Here is a 10,272-nt window from a genome sequence, read left to right on the forward strand (position 1 = left end):
ATGACCGTCAATGAAGGACGTATATGGGCAGGCGTACACCGAAAACGTCGCTTAAGTCGGCCACAAGCTTGAATAGCGAACAGAACTTGCCAGATGCCTTTAACTACTGCGAAATCAAGTTGGGCATCATGTGCTATGGAATATACAGTCGGAGCCAAATGGCGCAGATTCGACTGTTGTATGGGTTCGAGTTTGATGACTCCTGGTGGTGTCTCCTGTGGTGGGGTTAATGCCCGAACCCATTGGAAGGCGTCGGTTAACGATTCGTCAGACAAACTGCAGAAATTTTGTCCAGAGGATACCTACTTAGTGATATAATAAATAAAAAATAGTTTGGATGCACTCAGCCTTTGTTGTAGACTTGTATCGTCACCTGAAATGAACAGATCACAAGCATATGATCTCTCATCATTATATCGGTTTGTTATGTTTTGGCCAGAGGTTGTGACATTTGATAACCAATGAAAAATCAATGTTACCTTGATCGTTTTTATTAAAATGGTTCGACTTTTGCTCACCAGTTAGCGCAATTATCAGGAAAAATTGTTCGTTAATGACTCGTATGGGATTTCCAAGAGTGGACTATCTTGTACTTTACTTTCTTTGCCGTGGGTGTCTCCCGTTGTAGTTGTCATCAAGGACAACGGAGACGTACGGCTGTGCATTCACATGAGACGAGCAAACACTGCTATTTGTAGGGAATATCATATGATACCCACACTCAACGATCTTCTTGCAACGCCGACACATAACGACGTTTATAACGCATCTGGGAATGTTTAGATATACCATACTGATGTTTGAATCAGTAGTGCATCAGAACACTTCCAGAGAATTATGGAACAAATTTTGAGCAGTTGACCCAACTGTTTCAATTACCAAGATGATATCTTCATCTATGCTAAAACGTAAGCTGCGCATGATGCTGCATTAAAGCGTGTATTGGAAACGCTCGAGGCTCATAATGTTTTTGGAACACTAAAAAGTGCAAATTCAAGGTCTTTGAAACTGAATTTCTAGGTGACAACATTTCTCAACAAGGCGTTAAACCCACAGAAAGCAAAGTATTGGCCGTTCAGCAATTCAGATCGCCAAAGTCTGCAGAAGAAGTTCGCAATTTCCTAGGACTTGTAGGGTATGTAGGACGTTTCATTCCTGATCTGGCCACAAAAACGTTCGATCTGCGACAGCTGACCATTGGCGGCCAGCAATTCGAATGGACCGAAAAACAGGAAGCTGCATTCAATAACCTGAAACAAGCTGTATGCTCCGCCCCAGTATTAGGCTTCTTCGATAATTACCGTCGAACCCAGGTTATTGCAGATGCATCCCCTGTAGGTTTGGGTGCTGTTTTAATCCAATTCTAGGATGAATTCGACGACAAACCTATTGTGATTTCGTACGCCAATAAAGCTTATCACCCACAGAACGCCGATACTGCCACACAGAAAAAGAGGCACTGGCGATAGTTTGGAGCGTTGAAAAGGTTCAATTATATCTACTTGGTAGAGATTTCGAACTCGAAACCGACCACCGACCCTTGACCGCAATTTTCAAGCCAACATCGCAGCCTCCAGGGGCATGTAGCATAATCGAAATTTTACTAATAATATTAGTAGAGGAGCTTGTAACTTGTATTTTTCCGTTGCATAATGAATCTACAAGTATCAATTTACAAGTCTAATACTATAAGAAAGCGCACTAATAATATTAGCAGAATTTACAAGTATGTAACTGTTGCATAAAGAAAATACAAGTACAAATTACTAGCGTTGGCTTGTAGTTTCTTTTACAAGTATGAATGGTGCTGTAATTTAATTTACAAGTAGCTTTTATTTTATTATTTCAGCTGTTCAAAGTAAATATACATCGTTTAATTATAAGAAAATTATTTTGAGCTTTTTAGTGGAATGTTTTCACCTGTCATAAGACGAGTTTATACAATCCCATTGAATTCCACCACTTAATTGTATCTTGATAGATACGTATTTCGACCTCAAAGGTAAGGCCGTCTTCAGTGTCTCGTACTTGACTCGACTTCAAGTACGAGTCGAGTCAAGTACGAGACACTGAAGACGGCCTTACCTTTGAGGTCGAAATACGTATCTGTCAAGATACAATTAAGTGGTGGAATTCAATGGGATTGTATAAACTCGTCTTATGACAGGTGATCGTTTAATTGTTTTCAACGACTTAACAGAGAAAGAAACTATTATTAAAATTGTTTTAAATTACCATACAGTGAAATGCTATGCACTAACAATAAATTTCTCGTTCCAATACAAAACAGAGAAATGTAAAATTTTTCAAATAACTCTGGAGAAAGCAGAAATACTTTAAGTGCGTGGGGCGCTAACTCAAAAGTGGTTTGTTTTCGTTTAAAACCGTACTTTGATCCAATAACCCAATTTTGTGTAAAATGACTCTTCTAACACTACGTAGTTTACCTTAATCCACGTAAAAACATATTACCCATAGCAAAGTTTAGTAACTTTAGTTTACCTAAAGTTGACTTCATTCAACTCAAATGTGAGTTGATGTACTGAACAATCTCGGGTGGGGCCATGCATCTTACCCTATTTTTGCCGCAATCATAGAAAAAGGAAAAACTACTTAACTTTTTAATAAAATTTGATGCGATATTATCATCAGTAAGTATTTTAAACTTAAATTTTGAAATGGTTGATCTTTCAAGAAATCGCCTGAATTTCATAATAATTTCAATTATTGGACTGAAAACAAAATCCAAACCCACAAAACACGCACAATTGAAACCCGCAAGTACAAATCTCCCCAATTAAAACCCATGACAATTTCAAAATCCACCTATAAAACCACGTGAAAAATCACTCCAGTGTGCATTACTTTTTCTTTGTAAAAAATGCTCATACCACGAAATACCATACGGGATCAATAAATTAAAGAGAGAAGGATAATAAATTCGTGTTCCATGTATACCTATCGCAGTATTCAATGCACAAACTTGCAGAAAAACATAAACAAATCATTTATCGCCGCATTCACAGTGAACTGTCGGATGAATTTTGACAGGTAAATGAACCTAACAGACTTGTCATTTCCACCTTACTAATAATACAAGTACTAATATTATTAGTTGGCGAATCATTTTTATGCAACACAAATTACAAGTACTTGTAATTTTTTGACTTGTAACTTGTAACTTGTAGCTAATATTATTAGTCTGATTATGCTACAGGGCCCAGGACGCATTGAAAGATGGGCCCTAAGGTTGCAACCGAGGGGCGGATCACTTTGAAATTTGACTGAATTGAAAATATGTATTGAGAAAAATGCACCAAAAATGTGCGAATTAAACCAATGCTTTAAAAAGTGCATAAAATACCAAATGCGCTGAAAAATGCGAATAAAGGCTTAGTGCGTTCAAAAATGCGCTTAAATACTAAGTGCGTTGACGAATGATCGCTGGTATAAAATACATATTGCATTACAAATGCATCAATTCGTTATAAAATGCGTTTTTGTACAAAGTGCGTATAACGGATTTGACAGATATAGACGCCATATTTTGAGAATGTTATTTTGACGAAGCGGTAGTCAACATTGACTTTTGCAACTAATTTCAGGAAAATAGCTTTTAGTGGGTACTACTGATGGTGTTTCCAGCCATTTTGCATAAGGCGCTAAACTTTACCTCGGTGGTAGCTGGCAGGTGAAGTGTACTGTACAAGTATGTCTGATTAAATTAAGCTTAAAGTGCATAACAGCAGTGTGCGCTGCGCGCAACACTGCTGTCAGCTTTCGTTATAAAATAAACAAGACCAGAAGGTCTTTTTCTGTTCAACACTCAACGAAGTCAAACGCGTTCCTTATTTTCTCCCACGAAACCCACACTCAATTATATAACGGGACGTTTAGTTAGTTGAAAACCTTTTTTCTACAAATTCATTAGTGGCGACGAGGATAAATTCGGTTTTGGTGCGGCAGCTGTACGAATAGCTGATTTTTTTTTCGGTTTTGTTTTTCGAACCGTCGGAGACACAATTCGCCCCAGTTGGCCGGAAGATAAAGTGAAAAAAAAGGTGTACATGAAGTGATAGTTGGCGTCGTTTCGGAGGTGGCGGAAGCAACTTTGGTTTGAGCTTTGTCAGCCGGACCGCCATTTGCTTTTTCGGCGTGGTTTTTTTCCCGCAAAAGAAAAAATATTGAAGCCTAATAATACGTTTTTTCCTCTTAGGGAATGGTGTAAAGTGCTAAATATCTCTATAACAAGTTATTAAGATTGTTTCTTTTATATTCAACAGATTTCTACTATCTGCATAGTGGGAGATTTGTGCGGCAAAACTTGGAATAAATTAACGGATCCGCTTTTCAGTTTCATTGGAAATTCGGTTGTTTCGTGGTGAGATTGACGAATTCATCGGGTGAGTAGCACAATTTTGGTCCTCATTGGCGTTTAATTTTTACTTTCCGCTATTGCCAAATATTAAGTGCTAATTAATTTTATTATTGAAAAAAATGGCGCAGAGTGTTGCATGCTAATTGTTAAATAGATTGTTTAATTATTTAATTGTGTTACCTTTTGTTTTATGAAAAGTTGCGCAATAATTACAAAAGAAAAGTGAGGCGCGTTTTAAAATTTTTATTCATTTTGGAGAACAGTGAGTGAACAATGCTTTTTGGCTTTATTTAATTATACAAAAGGAATAGAACACAATAAGAAAACAATATAATAATAATCCTGATTGTTTGTCAGTGAAAGCATTGAAAGTAATTATTATTTTGATTAATTGTCAGTGAATGTATCTAAATTATTGAACCGATTTATTGTTTTATTTGCAATTTGTGTTGTGTATTGGTTTCAAACATTGTGTATTGGTTTTTTGCTTAGATTTTGGCAGACATGTCGTTTGTTGTAGCCCCAAACATTGAGCCTTACCGTAAGGGCCAAACTTTTGCCACTTGGATCAAGCGTCTAGCGGTCCATTTCCGGGTGAACAAGGTCAAGGATGCGGACAAAAAGGACCAAATGTTCATTCTCGGTGGCGATTATTTGTTCGGTGTCGCAGAGAAGTTGTACCCCACGGAAGCTTTAATGGACGAGGTGGAGTATGAGACTCTGGTCCAGAAGCTTAAGGAGAGCGAGCGATTTTATTTTCACGCTCAAGCTGCAAGCGGAGAATTGCGAGTTCGGCGATCAGAAGAATCGGCTCATTCTTGTTGTCTGTCGGACAACAATCTTAAACATCGCCTCCTCACGGAGGATAGTTCTAAATTCACGCTTGAGCAAGCGGAAAAAAATATCGCTACGTGGGAAATGGCGGCAACTCACACCAGGGCTCTATCGAACAATGATGACATCGGATTGGTAGCTTCCATGAATGATCGTCACCCTCTAACTGGAGGAAGAGGCGCGTTAGTGCGGCGGATGAAGGAGTTAGCCGAAGGTTTCTGTCGTCCGGTGAAGAGTCGACTTGGTGTGCGACCAGAAATTCGCCCTGCTGAGGAGCGCCATCATTATTCGCCGCGGCCTCGCTTCCCATCGCATACTGCACAGCGCCGGGATCAGTCAGCTGGTCCGTCTTATCAGCGAAACAGAGCGAATGATCAACAACGGGTAGATCAGCGTATTTGCGACTACTGTGGGCGCAGAGGTCACGTGCGGAGGAAGTGCTACAAGCTGAAGCAGGAAAAGAGAGGGACTGTGCAGCACATCGACACCCTTGCAACTGCATCCAGTACTGGTAGCTTGGCTGAGCGATTGACACGATTGAGGTCCATGGATTGGGACTCGGATGGTAATGATTCAGGTGACTTAGAATGTATGCATGTTTCCTCTATAAACAAAATAAGTAATCCATGTTTATTAAATGTTTTTATTGAACACCTTACTATACAGATGGAGATTGATAGTGGCTCTTCGGTAACAGTCTCGGTAACAGTTATGGGCAAAAATATGTTCAATTCTAAGTTCAACCTGCCTTTATCAAAAAGTTTGAAGCATTTGATAGTGGTTAATGGTGCCAGGTTAAAGATTGCTGGCGAAGTGGAGGTATTGGTTGAATTAAATGGCAAAAAGGCTCGATTAAACATGTTGATACTTGATTGCGATTACCAGTTCATTCCATTGCTAGGAAGAACATGGTTGGATGAATATTTTCCCAACTGGAGAAATTTTTTTGGTAATTCTATGCCAGTGAATAATTTATTGGACAAAACAAATGATGCACGAATTGCAAATATCAAGCTGAAGTTTGCTGAAGTAATTGTCAATAATTTGAGTGTGCCTGTTAAGAATTGTGAAGCAGATTTGGCTTTAGAAAACAATTTTCTCATTTTCAATAAGGATTTAGACGTTCCCTGTTTTGTAAGGGTGAATTATTTCAAATATCTGTTGATTGATTCTGGCACCCAGTTTAGAATGTCATTAAGTGTGATTTTTGCGGATTTGATATCGCGGTTCCAGTCCAATATGTCAGTTTCTACAGAATGTGATGAATTTGTGATAATTGAAGTAAATAGCTCTTCTGCTAAATCTTTGGTCATTGCCAGAGAAGCAAATAATGATACATTTCCGCAAGAAAATGTCCATTCTGATAGGCTAGGTAAAACTGATAAATATAAAACAAATTTGGCAAATCAATCACTTATTACATTTTTTGACGAGTGTTCTTTGTTCCATGACAAAGTAAATGATGATTTATGCAATACAATTAAAATTTTTTTAGAACTTGTGTATGGCAACCACGTTGGTGTCTATAGGTTAAAAAGATCAATAAATCAAGTGAATAATTTGCTGGAAATAGACACGAATTTTCTTACTGCTTTTGGCGTCGTTGTAAGTGAGGCAATAAATCCAAAGCAGCATATTGTTTTAAAGTTTTTGAAGCGGGAGGCTACTAAAAACATCTTGGTAGTGGACAGTGTCTCTAAAAGGGTGGAGGTAAAGCGGTTTAAGAAAATTCTCAACCTGCTAATAAATTGGGCAATGTTTGAATTTGATAGCTGTGGATTGTCATACGTTCTAGTGTCTGACAACGGTCCTCCTGTCAGCTCGCATTCTTTCAAAGGATTTCTTGAGAGACAAGAGATAAAGGTACTAAACAGTCTTCCATACAATCCGGCTAGTAATGGTCAGGCGGAGAGGCTAAGAACTGTGAAAGATGTTCTAAAGAAGTTCTTATTGGAATCAGAAATGCTAGAGTTGAATTTGGAAGATCAGATAAATCTGTTTTTATTTAACTATAGAAGTAACATGACGATGGAGGGAAACTTTCCTTCTGAAAAAGTCTTTGTAAATACACCTAAGATGTTAATCGATTTGGTTAACCCTAAAAAGCATTACAAGCATAACATACCACATGTACGTGAAAAGTGGATAAAAGCATCGTTTCTAAGACGTTTTTCTAAAAACTTGTTACAGATCATGGTTGGAAACGAGGCGACAACCACCGTCCATCCCACTCAAATCAGAGTCGCTAAGGATGGACGCGGCACATCGGGCGTGCCAAGGCGAGCGATGCGTGTTGTCGAGGATGGTTGGCCGCTACCGACTGACGACGACACTCCTGGTTCTTGTCGGCCGCTTCCGACTACCGTGGAACCCGCGATGGCACCCGTACCCATGATCGAGAACGATATCTGGCAGTTACCAGATCGGAGAAGTTCAACGCAGTCTGAAAATAATGTGTTGAGTGAAAATAGAAATAGGAAGAGAAAAAATCCGTTAGATGCGGTAGAGCTATTTGGCCTACCGAGGCGCTCTAAACGAGCCAGAAGAACTATAATAGATAAAGTATTCGAATATTTTTAATTTGATGAATAGTTGTTCATTTTTGTATTATTGCTCTTTCCAAAGGGGGAAGAGCTGAAGTGTACTGTACAAGTATGTCTGATTAAATTGAGCTTAAAGTGCATAACAGCAGTGTGCGCTGCGCGCAACACTGCTGTCAGCTTTTGTTATAAAATAAACAAGACCAGAAGGTCTTTTTCTGTTCAACACTCGACGAAGTCAAACGCGTTCCTTATTTTCTCCCACGAAACCCACACTCAATTATATAACGGGACGTTTAGTTAGTTGAAAACCTTTTTCAACAAATTCATTAGCAGGGAGCATTCCAATTCAATGAGGAGATTGCGGAAATATCCCGGAGTATAGGTTCGTTGTCTTTGTTGCCCACCTTTAAAACAGTTTTGAAACCTGCGATGTGACGTGTCAAACTTCATGTTTTTGCAAAATGGCACGTATTCTAAGGATATTTGATACATATGAACATATTCTGTAACATCCAAAAATGAATGGCTTACCGATTGAAGTGGACACTTTTTAATCAAACCTAAAACCTGGCATATAAAATCTGTAGCAGGCCTTCTACAAGTTCCTGGTGATGATGAAATTGTGGGATAAGTCCAAGGATAAGTCAATGTTTACATATGCCTTTCCGACTTTTGATCTTTTTGTCTATCAATTGTCAATGTCTATCCATCATTAAAAAACCGCCATCTAAACTTTGCCATTCAGACAGCTAGAACGGAATGCAATGCAGCGGAACGGCAACGAAAATGGCAAAATTTGTTAGTCCATATATTTTCTGTCAAATTTGCTGTTTCCATAGCCGTTCTGCTGGCATTTGGGGCTTGAGTGCGGGTGACTCTTGGGGCAATTTGTGAGATTTTTTCAATTACAGCGGATATTTGTATTCCATGAAAAGAAAAATCATGTTTTCTATATGGGAAATAACCAAAGTTCCAATCGAAAGCACAACAAATATACGTCAAAATTGAAATATTTGATTATTAATGCATTGTAAAATATTCAAATGCGTACACCAGTGCATCAATGCACTGTAAAATGCACCAATGCGTGATCCATTGCATCAATCCAGCTTTCCACGCTCGATAATGGCGGCTAACCGGTGTGTAAAAATCAATTGGTCACTGTACTGTTTGACACTAGCTGGAGGAAAGCCCACTGGCGTTCCTGGGCGAGGGGAAGGGAAAAAAGGCCTTTTCGACAGTGAGTTTTCCTCCAGCTAGTGTCAAACAGTACAGCGACCGATTTATTTTTACACACCGACAAGCCGCCATTACCGAGCGTGGAAAACTGGATACTCAAATGCATTAAAAAATGCTCAAAAATACGCAAATGTGTTCATCAATACGTATGACTGCTTCGAAAATGCGTGAGTGATCCGCCCCTCGGTTGCAACCGTTCAGGTTCAAAGTAATATACAAACCTGCAAAACGGTAAAATTTTACCGAAATCTCAACAGCAGAACTGTTTGGTAAATAATTTTACTGATTTTCGGTGATTTTGACAGTTGAACAATGAAAAAAATTACAAAAAATCTGTAAAATTTACCGAATACTGTGAAATGAGTGGGAAGCAAAATATAGCAGACCCGCTATCACGGCTATCCTCAACAGCCAATTGTGAAAATATAGACCAATGTGATGACCAAATCTACATCAACGCAATCACTGACTCAGCAGCAGTTGATGTATCGGAAATCAAGGAAGCACTCGACACCGACCCTGAGTTATTGCTGGTCAAGGAGGCCTTGTTGTCCTCAGATTGGACGAGCGAAGCTGTGAGAAGCAATGTGAAGAGATATGTACCATTCCAGAACGATCTCACTCTTCTTGAAGGCTACGTAATCCGCGGATGTAGTATCGTTATTCCACAATGTCTACGCGCAAGGATGCTACACCTCGCTCACGAAGGCCATCCAGGTGAGACACTGATGATATCGCGCCTTCGTGACAGAGTCTGGTGGCCAGAAATTGATGGAGATGCAAGATCGACAGTACGAAACTGCGAAGGATGCCGCCTAGTAGGTAGACCAACAGCACCCGAACCGCCCTAATAAAAAATCCCAAAAGAATTACAATAGAAATTATTGTCACAGTACGCTAAAATTAATAGTAATTACATTAAACTCTATTGTGGCTCACAAAAGAATTACATTGAAGCCAATTGTTTTCCACCATAAAGCCTATTGTAAATGGCAGTTTTACAATAAAAAATAGGGGTTGTTATGTATCTTTACAATAAAAAAATCGATTTTTTCTCGAACAAAATTTTGCTATTACAAATGAATTTATTGTAATTCTATTGCCGAATTTTTACTGGCAATAGAATTTATTGTACGTCTATTTGAATAACAATAGAATTTAATGCTCATCAATAAAATGTATTGTGTGTTTATGATATTTTATTGCAACTCTATTGTATTTTTTATCCGGGCGATGCGCCGCCGAATAATGCCAACAGAACCTTGGGTAGACGTAGCA

At 38.8% G+C, this 10,272-nt stretch overlaps 1 long non-coding RNA gene across 1 annotated transcript; it reads left to right on the top strand.

Moving 5' to 3' along the window:
- The first annotated feature begins 3,834 nt into the window (after positions 1–3,834).
- On the top strand, positions 3,835–7,640 carry LOC134216082 (uncharacterized). Its single transcript, XR_009980475.1, has 3 exons — positions 3,835–4,061; positions 4,284–4,403; positions 7,403–7,640. It is a non-coding gene; the product is annotated as an uncharacterized LOC134216082 (long non-coding RNA).
- The last annotated feature ends 2,632 nt before the right edge of the window (positions 7,641–10,272 follow it).

This window comes from Armigeres subalbatus, chromosome 2, assembly GCF_024139115.2.
Source record: "Armigeres subalbatus isolate Guangzhou_Male chromosome 2, GZ_Asu_2, whole genome shotgun sequence".
Taxonomy (NCBI): Eukaryota; Metazoa; Arthropoda; class Insecta; order Diptera; family Culicidae; genus Armigeres; species Armigeres subalbatus.